Raw genomic sequence first — 10,566 nt, 5'->3', positions numbered from 1 at the left:
CCTCACTGAGGGTGCCTTGTAATTCCTCCTTAACAGTGTCTATACCTTTAGTAATTATTTCTACTTCCATAGCTACCTGGAGGTTGGCAACCCTAAGAACAGGAGAATGCAGCTGGGATTCCGAGAGAGGAGAGGCGGTTGGTGGGAGGGGGGGCACAGCGACTCAGGACCTCCAGCCACTAACAGTCCTCCTCGGGCTTTGGTCCTCCTTGATCCGGAGGTGGCCGTGTGAGGAGCCGCCAAAGACTCATCAGAGTCTTCTTGGCCTTTCAGAAACTTCGAGCGTCTACTGTGGCCTTCCTTCTCGGTGCTTTCTAGGGCCCTTTGCGTATCTAACCAAGAGTTCTGATAGACAAGACGACCGTTGGTGGTCTGTAGCGCCCTGGTTCAGAATTCCTTGCATCCCACAGACGGGGGGCTTTTCTTCTTCTAGAAGTCAGTCTGCAGCGGCCAAAGAGTGAAAAGAGTCTTGGTGGCACTTTGCAAACTTCACAGCGTTTATTGCAGCATTGATTTCTATGCGTCCTCATCCACTTTGTGCGTCTAACAAAGCATGCTCTCGATTGCAAACGGTTAGGCTATCATAAACATGTGAGGTGTCACAAGGCTCTTTTATGGTTTTGTTCTTCCAGACCAGTAGTTCTTAAACTTGAATCTGCTGTTGCTCAGATTCATCAGCTTGCCAACTTCCAGGTGGTGGCTGGAGATCTCCCGCTATTACGACTGATCTCCAGGTGATAGAGATCAGTTCCCCTGGAGAAAAGGGCTGCTTTGGAGGGTGTACTCTATGGCATTAGACACCACTGAAGTCCCTCCCCTCCCCAAACCCTGCCATCTCCATGATCCACCTCCCAAACCTTCAGGTATTTCTGAACCTAGAGTTTGCAATTCTACAGATTGATAAGATTCACCGATCTTGGGCATATTCGCAATGAGCCCCCTCCCCACCCCCAACCCCCGCCTAGGGTTGCCAGGTCCCTCTTCACCACCGGTTGGAGGTTTTTGGGGTGGAGCCTTAGGAGGGTGGGTTTTGGGGAGGGGAGGGACTTCATTGCCATAGGGTCCAATTCTCTCCATGATCCGAGGAGCAGGCCCATTATACTAGGTGCTGTGGAACACAGGCAGGACAATGCTGCTGCAGTCGTCTTGTTTGTGGGCTTCCTAGAGGCACCTGGTTGGCCCCTGTGTGAACAGACTGCTGGACTTGATGGGCCTGGGTCTGATCCAGCAGGGCCTTTTCTGATTTTCTTATGACGTGTCTTTTCAGGCTCAAGGCAGGAGGGATGCATACTCCTAAAATTAATTTTAGGATGGGCTTATGGCACTTAGCTTTAAGCGATGTTTATCGGGTGGTGATGTGTGAAGTCCCACGTGGAAACTGTGTGTGTTCATAGAGACCTCGACGACAGGCTGCAGCTTAGAATGGAGTCCAGTTTCCTGCTGTTCAAGCAACAATGTTTTATTGGAAACGTTCAAACTGGCATGATGCCGTAATGTCCCTCCTCTACTCTTGCTGTCATTACAGAGAGGACGAGATCCGTCTGAAATTTGAGCAGACGAGAATGGCGCCCGACATGCCTCTGATGGGCTACCACAAAAGAGCCTTCGTCTTGAGGCGGCTGGCACAGACTTTTTTGGGCGGCCCCCGCTTGATGTTGGGGAAGTCCTCCTTGCCCCTGATCACCCTCAACGTTGCCTTCTTCCCAATTCTCCTCCTCCTCATAGCGCTCTCTGCCCTGCTGTCTTCCCCCTTGCTGCCCCTTTTCAGCCTCCCCATCTTTCTTATCGGTTTTCCCAGGCCTGTCCGAAGCTGGCCAGGACCGGTGGGCAAGAACGCCTTTGTGTGTCCTGACACGGCATATTACCAGCAGATGGTTCCCAGCTTAACAGCAGCATTGCAGACCGCTTTCGCATCTGGTAGCCTGGGTAAGTCAAGTGACGAGCATCTGTAAGGTGCCCCCCCTGGTGTCTTTGAAAAGTAGCAGTCATGCGCCCTGAAGCATACAGTGAAACCAATCATGCGATGGATGGGGGTGTGGGTGACTGACCTGTGGCCCCGGACACTGAGCTTCGTTGTTTCCAGGATGTGTTAAGTTCAGCGATTCACTCCCCCTTTCTCTAGATCTTGGCCAGTGTGCAGGTCCTGTTGTAGGTGAAGGTCTCCCGACTGGCCCCTGCCAGTGTCCTGCAGCCTCCAGCTGACTGTAGCAGCGTTAAGGGGTTCAGCAGATCACTGCAGGCAGTCGGAAGCTTCTGTAGGTGCAGAGGTTTATTCCCTGGCTTCAGCATGAGCTGCCCCTAGTTGTGATCACCTCTGGGACGTGTAGGGTTGCCAGCTCCGAGCTTAGAAATACCTGGAAAATGTGGGGGGCGGAGCCTGAGGAGGGTGGGGTTTGGGGAAGGGAGGGACTTCAATATCATAGAGTCCAATTGCTAAAGCAGCCATTTTCTCCAGGTGGACTGATCTCTATCGGGCTGGAGATCACTTGAAATAGCAGGAGATCTCCAGCTAGTACCTGGAAGTTGGCAACCCTAAGCACAATTTTTTTTTTTTTGCTAAAACTTTAGCAAACAAATATATTCTTTTAGCTTGGCATGATAGAAAAGGTTGTTTTAGTGTGTGTGTGTGTGTGTGTGTGTGTTTTAACTAATAGAATGGCTTGCTTTTCAGGTCGTGCTTGACCTTATTCTGAAGCGCTAAAGTTTCACTTTGCCGACTGGTAATATTTGGGTGTGACTGGGGATTTCTTAAGGAGTGATATGCAGCCAACCAGCATTCGCTGACATACTTCATCCTCCTCCAGTGCATCTGGAAAGAAAACGTTAATACTTGCTAGGCTGGTAAAATGGGGCAAATGTGCCCCCGTCTTGCTGAAGCCTGGTTTGGGTCTGGTCAGTGCCCAAACACCCTGAAAACCTGCCCACTTCGGGTGCCCTGATGTTGAAAAAACACATTCAGTTCAGTAAAGGGATTGTTATATTCTTAAGAGCATAGTTGTTTGGGAGAGAATCTCAGAAGGCCGCAACTTTCCCCTATCCTGAATCCAAGGATTGGAGAAGCTGCGCCAGCCAAAATTCTCCCTTCTTGGTCATTTGCCCTGAACACAACAATCCTGCCCTGTGGAGGTCTATCGGTCCATTCTGACGTCTTTCTGCCTAGTGATGGGAACTGTTCCGAAATAGTGCCCTTACGAATAAGACCTTATTGTTGTTAGGAGGGGGAAAGGTCCCACAGTTGAAATTCTAAGCAGAAAGTCTTTCCAGAAGCTCATAATACTGTTGCTCTGAAGCAATTCTGAAAAATGCATATCGAGACCCCCTTTCCCACCTAGCCACCTTCTTTGCAGAAAGTCCACACCCCCATCCTTCAACCTTCCCCGATATCTTCCCGAAATTTCCATTCCCTAGTTTCCAGTATATATTTTCGTGAGCTATGAATAGTCACCCTGCGCTTGTCTGCCCTCGTGTCAGGTGTGTTCCTTGTGGCATCGCTGGACTCCCCTAATTCTCATCAGTAGTAGCAGGATAGTGCCCGTCGCGTCAATTTCGGTTTTGACAAAATGCTGCACCGACCATTAATGCACTTTCCTTCCTTTCCCAAGGCCTGTGTTTACCTGGATCGCAATACCTGTGTCGGTTTCAGGACAGACAGGCGTGGATCCATGTCCTGGAGAGAGGCTACGCTTACTGCCGCGTGAACATCAAGGTGATGATGGGCAAACCTTCTTCGTGGTATCACTGGAGCTAGAGCAGATGTCCCTAACCTTTTTGAGCCTGTTAACATCTTCCTGAAAGCCCCGATTCTCGAGAGCCCTTTGTTCTTCTCTGCAAACCGATTCAGAATGGTGATATCAGTTGGATAAAATGGATTCCGGATGATTCCAAAGACGTAGACGGCCTGAATCTCCTGGAGAACCCACGTGCCCAGGAGCAGCCCCATCAGGACGTAGCTCATCACGGCCTGCAGGCTTGTTGTAGAGAACGCCTGATCTCCCTGCGCATTGTGCAATAGGCCGGCTTCTACGAGAGCCAAAAGGAAGACGCTCAAATGAAAAAGGATCTCCCTCCACCGAAACAGTCGGCAACACCACGCAGTCAGATCCTTAAACTGCTTAATAGCAAAAGAGCTGGTCACAAGGTCCTTGATGGCAAACCCAATCTGAGTGAGGTCGAGGCTCAGGGCAAATCCGCATCCCGTCATGAAGACGACTAAGCCGAGAGAGCTGGGGATGAAATATGCCGTAACAGCTGTTCCCACGGAGAGGAGAACCATTCCCAGCAACCTGAAAGGGGTGGGGGGAGAGAAAGAGAGAGACAAGAAAGAAAAATGGGAATCGCTTGGAGAAAAATAAGTTCCATGCCACTTGCATGGAGGACTGGGCCTATTTCACCCCCTTCCCTCCCACCACAAACAGACCAGAGTGTGAACATCTCTGACAACACGCCCTCCCCAGCTGTGGCAAGACGGTCTCCCTATGGCATAGATTATGATGGCATCATGGCCTCCCGGGGGTACAATGTAAGTGTCGGTGGTTTAATAAGGCTGGGGCAGGCGCCATGCCCAAGAACTTCCAAAGGTGTCTAAGTGTCCTACACGCTATGAAGAGGGCAGGACCTGGCATGGATTAAAAAACTGGTTAGACGACGGGCGCAAAGGGTTGGAATAAATGAACAGTTCCCGCAACGGAGGGAAATGAGCAGCAGGGTCCCACAAGAATCGGTACTGGGGCCGGTGCTATTTCATTTGTTCCGCCATGATCTGGAACTGGAGGCGAGCAGCGTAGCAGCCAAGTTTGCCTATCACACCAAATTCCTCCGGGAGGTGAAAACTAGGGATGACCGTGAAGAGCTCCAGGAGGATCTCCACAGATTGCGTCAAGGAGCAACGAGACGGCAGATGAAGTTCCAGGGCAGAGACGTGAGATGTGACGCGCACTGATCCCAACCAAGTCAAGTAGAGGCGAACGGGGTCTCAACTTGCTGAGATGGAGAGGGAAAGACACCCCGGGGGTCATAGTGGACTGCTCAATGAAAACGTTGACCCTGTGAAAAAGGCAAACTCTATGCCACGGATTATTTGGAAAGGGGTTGAAAATAAAACAACCACTATTGTAATGTCCCTGTATCAATCTATGTTGCCACCTCCATTGGAATACTGTGTGCCGTTCTTGACACCGTATCTCAAAACAGAGGTGGCAGAGCTGGGAAAAGTACAGATGGATGTATCCAAGAACATTTCCTTATTTTCTTTATTACAGCCAAAGGCCAGCATTAAATATAAAATATACAACCTATGATCAAACTACAGTACAGAAGAAGGCATCCAAGAAGATTAACCCAGGGAGGAAGCCCCTTTCTCATGGGGAAATACTGAAGAGTTTGGGCCTGTCCAGTGTGGAAATGAAAGGACTGAGGGGGGACATGATAGAGGCTTATGAAATTATGCATGGGTAGCGAGTGGACAGGTGGAACTGTTTCTCCCTCTCCTCAAATACTGATCCAACAGGGCTTGGTTTTATGAAGTTTTGCAAACGTTTTGTAAAAGGTAAAGGTTCCTTGTGCAAGCACCGGGTCATTTCTGACCCATGGGCTGACGTCACATCCCGACGCTTACTAGGCAGACTGTGTTTATGGGGTGGTTTGCCAGTGGCTTCCACAGTCATCTCCCCTTTACCCCCCGCAAGGATGGAAGGCTGAGCCAACCTTGAGCCAGCTGCCTGAAACCAACTTCCGTCAGGATCGAACTCAGCTTGTGAACAGAGCTTGGACTGCAGTCCTGCAGCTTACCACTCTGCACCACGGGGCTCCGAACTATTTGGAGGGCTCCAAAAATAAGCAAACAAAATACCCCCACAAAAAAACCCCACCCAGGAAGGCCTACATGCAGCTCAAAGGCTACAACCTGGCTTTACGCACCCACCCATCCTGGGACCCCCAAGCTATAAGAAGTTACCTTATGTCGCTGGACATGGGTGAACCTCCGAGACCGATCTCCAGCAGCTGCTCCATTCCCCAGAGGAAAAGTGCATCCAGAGGGGGCAGAACCCCCAGCTTCCATAGGAGAGGCAAAACCAGAAACACGACATGCAAAATCTGGTTTGCCAGCCTTAGGTCAGGTATGTCAGCAGTGAACCTGGATGGAAAGAGACAAGGGTACCATTTCTGTAACCAAAGGGTTGTTTTGATTTTCTTAATGAAAGACAAGTTACAGGAATGCTCATACATCGTGATGTCTGAGGTGAGAAGAGTGGGAATTATTAAAGAACTGTTGTTTTATTGTGTCCTATCATGCCATATTGTCCGTTTTTCTCACTGCCTAATGGAATGTTGAGTTGCTCAATTTATGGATAAGTATTTATAATTCCCCGGACTCATTGAGACATGCAATGTCATGAGAGATAGTTGTTCATGGTCTTTGACCCCCTGAGATATGTTAAACTGGAGCAGAATGTGTTTGCATGATGTATATAAAACACCAGTATAATAAAAAGCGTCACCATTTTACCTGTCAGCGAGATCCACTGCGACGAAGAGGAAAACATAGGATGGTCTCAACAGAGGCGTAATTTCATTGTCGTCCAATGCTTGAAAGGCAGCAGTCTCTGGTAGGGTGTTGACAAGGCGTACTCCGCCATGCAAACCGTCAGCCACCCCAACACAAAGACGGCCACCAAAGCACCGATGTTATCATGGTACAGGGAATTGAGCCTGTTTGGTAGCAGGAAGCAAGTCGCCGAACTGCACAGCACCGCAGAGAGGATAGAGTGACCGACGATGTTGAGGATGACCTGCTTCTTCCCTGGAATGAGGAACGTTTCTGAGCCCAGGCAGCTCGAAAACTCCCACACTTCTTTGTCCATCAGGGGATTGTGCTTCGGCACTCATTGCCCTGAGGCCCTCCTCCGTCTCGCCACCAAAGATATCCCCTGGATAACAGTGGCGGCAGAGAGCATGAGCGCTCCAGAAAGCAGGGCTGTCTTGAAGTCTTCCAGAACACCCAATTGAGAGAGAAGAGTGCCCACTCCCCCCAGCGCCCAGGCACCAGGAAGAGAAGAATCTGATGCACAAAGACATACGAGGGCGCGCTCTGCCCCAACATCAAGCGGGGGCCGCCCAAAAAAGTCTGTGCCAGCCGCCTCAAGACGAAGGCTCTTTTGTGGTAGCCCATCAGAGGCATGTCGGGCGCCATTCTCGTCTGCTCAGATTTCAGACGGATCTCGTCCTCTCTGTAATGACAGCAAGAGAAGTAAAGGAGGGACATTATGGCAGCATGCCAGTTTGAACGTTTCCAATAAAACATTGTTGCTTGAACAGTAGGAAACTGGACCCCATTCTAAGCTGCAGCCTGTCTTCGAGTTTCCACGTGGGACTTCACACATCGCCACCCGATAAACATCGCTTAAAGCTAAGTGCCATAAGCCCATCCTAAAATTAATTTTAGGAGTATGCACCCCTCCTGCCTTTAGCCTGAGAAGTCATATCTTAAGAAAATCAGAAAAGGCCCTGCTGGATCAGACCCAGGCCCATCAAGTCCAGCAGTCTGTTCACACAGGAGCCAACCAGGTGCCTCTAGGAAGCCCACAAACATGACGACTGCAGCAGCACCATCCTGCCTGTGTTCTACAGCACCTGGTATAATAGGCCTGCTCCTCGGATCATGGAGAGAATAGGGATGCTTCATGACTAGTATCCATTTGGACTAGTAGCAATGGATAGCCTTCTCCTCCATGAACATGTCCACTCCCCTCTGAAAGCCTTCCAAGTTGGCAGCTATCACCACATCCTGGGGCAGGGAGTTCCACCACTAAACTCTGCGTTGTGTGAAGAAAGACTTCCTTTTATCTCTTTTGAATCTCTCACCTTCCAGCTTCAGCAGTATGGAAATGTTTGGAATATAACAAAGAAATTCCTCACCTGCTATCGCGGACTCTTGTTTATGGGAAGTAATGGTTGGGCAAACACAGGGGTGACCATTTGCTTAATCAATCAATTCTGGATCACAGGCAGCCCTCTTCTCCCCATTTGCGAAGGCCTCTGAGTGCCAACAGAAGAGTGCTGCTCCCTGCTCCGACAGTAATATCCCAAGTCTTCCAACCCCTTTAAAAACCAGCATATGCAAAGAGTAATCAAATCAGGAGTTGGCTGATGGCCATTGGGTGGAGGTAGGGTTGCCAACCTCCTGTTAATACTGACAAACAAACACCTATGCTGAAATAGAAATAGCTAGAGAAAACAGCAGCACGAGGCTCTCAATTCAAATACCATAAACTGTGGAAAATTGAATAATAAGATCTAGTTGCCCAAGAAAGGTATATTGCATGCATACATCAAGTAAGACTCAAAGTTCAAAAAACAAACAAAAATATATTCCAATTGTTGGCACTTAACAAAAATAATGCTGGTTACTTCACCATCAATGTAATAATACAAGAGTAATCTCAAAGAAAACAACAACGTGTTTTACAGGTAATGTACAGATTGAATTGCCTCAAATACATAATGCAATAATCCATCAAAATTCAAAAAGAAACCACACATGTTCCTATAAGTATAGTAACATAGTTACTCTGGTCTTTTAGACAACTCCAAATTGATTCATTTACAGCATCAAGAAATGTCCAATTAATTCAATAAGCAAAAGTCTTTCAAGGCAACATAAATTCATTCAATCACAGCATCAAAAACAAGACGACACCTCCGGATTGGTGAACGTTTCGCTTGGGATCAGCTTCTTCAGTTGTGTATTAAGGGCAGTGCCTCTGCAAATAATATATTAAATATACTGTGACTGTGTAGTTAATACAACAAATGCTATTAAAAATGTATAACACTTAGTCTTACCAGTGTCATGATTGGCTTCTATCTTATGCTAATTTAACATATTTCTGTAGGGCATAAAAGCCTCTGTAATAAAAAATAATGATGTAAAAACTAACTATAGATTCATCACAGGTAGCTGTTAATGTGAAAGAACAATAAGAATATATAGACAGAGAAACAGGGTAACCACTTACCCAGATACAGAGACCACTGACCCAGAGGGTTCTTCTAATTTCAAATCGATAGAAAGGTTTCTAACAAACTAATAGTGATATAAGGAGCTGATGCAAGAATTCCCAGCTGAATGAAATAATCCAAAGGCCTCACCCTGATGTCATAGGGGAATAGGTTAGCAAAGACTTACAGAAAACAACTCAAATCAAAATCATTGTTAAGACCGGCAGGGGCCAAGGTTTTAAAAAGAAATATCATTTTCATCTCCTGCCTATGTAGTATAGCGGAGATGTCTTCTCTCTGATAGGGTTTCGCAGAATACTTCCATAAAACAAAAAATAATATATCATCCTCTGTATGGCCCTTTTTCAAATAGTGCTCCGTTAAAGGGGCATCAAGTACGCGTGCGCGTATTCGCGTTCTATGTTCAGCAATGCGCACTTTTAACTGTCTATGGCCATGCGGTTTAGATTACTGTTTCTGAGGGAGACAGTCCGTTTTGACTAGATAATTTTTCAGAGATTGTGTTCTCCTTTGGCCCAATAGTGGTGTTTCCTGGCCATTTTAGATGTGGCGCATGCGCTATGTGTAAGTTTTGTTTACCCGTGAAGGAAGTCAGTTCCACAGCCTTTAGATTTCGCTATCAAATTAAACAATTCAGCAATTGTTTGTCCCAAAATGTGATTTATGCAGTTAAATGTCCCTGTTCTCTTTTATACATAGGTTCCACCTCTAGACAGTTAAAAGTGCACATTGCTGAACATAGAACGCGAATACGCGCACGCGTACTTGATGCCCCTTTAACGGAGCACTATTTGAAAAAGGGCCATACAGAGGATGATATATTATTTTTTGTTTTATGGAAGTATTCTGCGAAACCCTATCAGAGAGAAGACATCTCCGCTATACTACATAGGAGATGAAAATGATATTTCTTTTTAAAACCTTGGCCCCTGCCGGTCTTAACAATGATTTTGATTTGAGTTGTTTTCTGTAAGTCTTTGCTAACCTATTCCCCTATGACATCAGGGTGAGGCCTTTGGATTATTTCATTCAGCTGGGAATTCTTGCATCAGCTCCTTATATCACTATTAGTTTGTTAAAAACCTTTCTATCTATTTGAAATTAGAAGAACCCTCTGGGTCAGTGGTCTCTGTATCTGGGTAAGTGGTTACCTTGTTTCTCTGTCTATATATTCTTATTGTTCTTTCACATTAACAGCTACCTGTGATGAATCTATAGTTAGTTTTTACATCCATTATTTTTTATTACAGAGGCTTTTATGCCCTACAGAAATATGTTAAATTAGCATAAGATAGAAGCCAATCATGACACTGGTAAGACTAAGTGTTATACATTTTTTAATAGCATTTGTTGTATTAACTACACAGTCACAGTATATTTAATATATTATTTGCAGAGGCACTGCCCTTAATACACAACTGAAGAAGCTGATCCCAAGCGAAACGTTCACCAATCCGGAGGTGTCGTCTTGTTTTTGATGCTGTGATTGAATGAATTTATGTTGCCTTGAAAGACTTTTGCTTATTGAATTAATTGGACATTTCTTGA

The 10,566-nt window shown here is 46.7% G+C and overlaps 1 pseudogene; it reads right to left on the bottom strand.

Annotated features, from left to right (window-relative positions):
• Positions 1 to 2,118: 2,118 nt before the first annotated feature.
• LOC130486868 (pecanex-like protein 4) lies at positions 2,119 to 7,189 on the bottom strand (annotated as a pseudogene).
• Between the last annotated feature and the right edge of the window lie 3,377 nt (positions 7,190 to 10,566).

The sequence above is a fragment of the Euleptes europaea genome, chromosome 14 (genome assembly GCF_029931775.1).
Source record: "Euleptes europaea isolate rEulEur1 chromosome 14, rEulEur1.hap1, whole genome shotgun sequence".
Classification (NCBI taxonomy): Eukaryota; Metazoa; Chordata; class Lepidosauria; order Squamata; family Sphaerodactylidae; genus Euleptes; species Euleptes europaea.
This window is presented reverse-complemented; position numbering and strand designations above follow the sequence as displayed.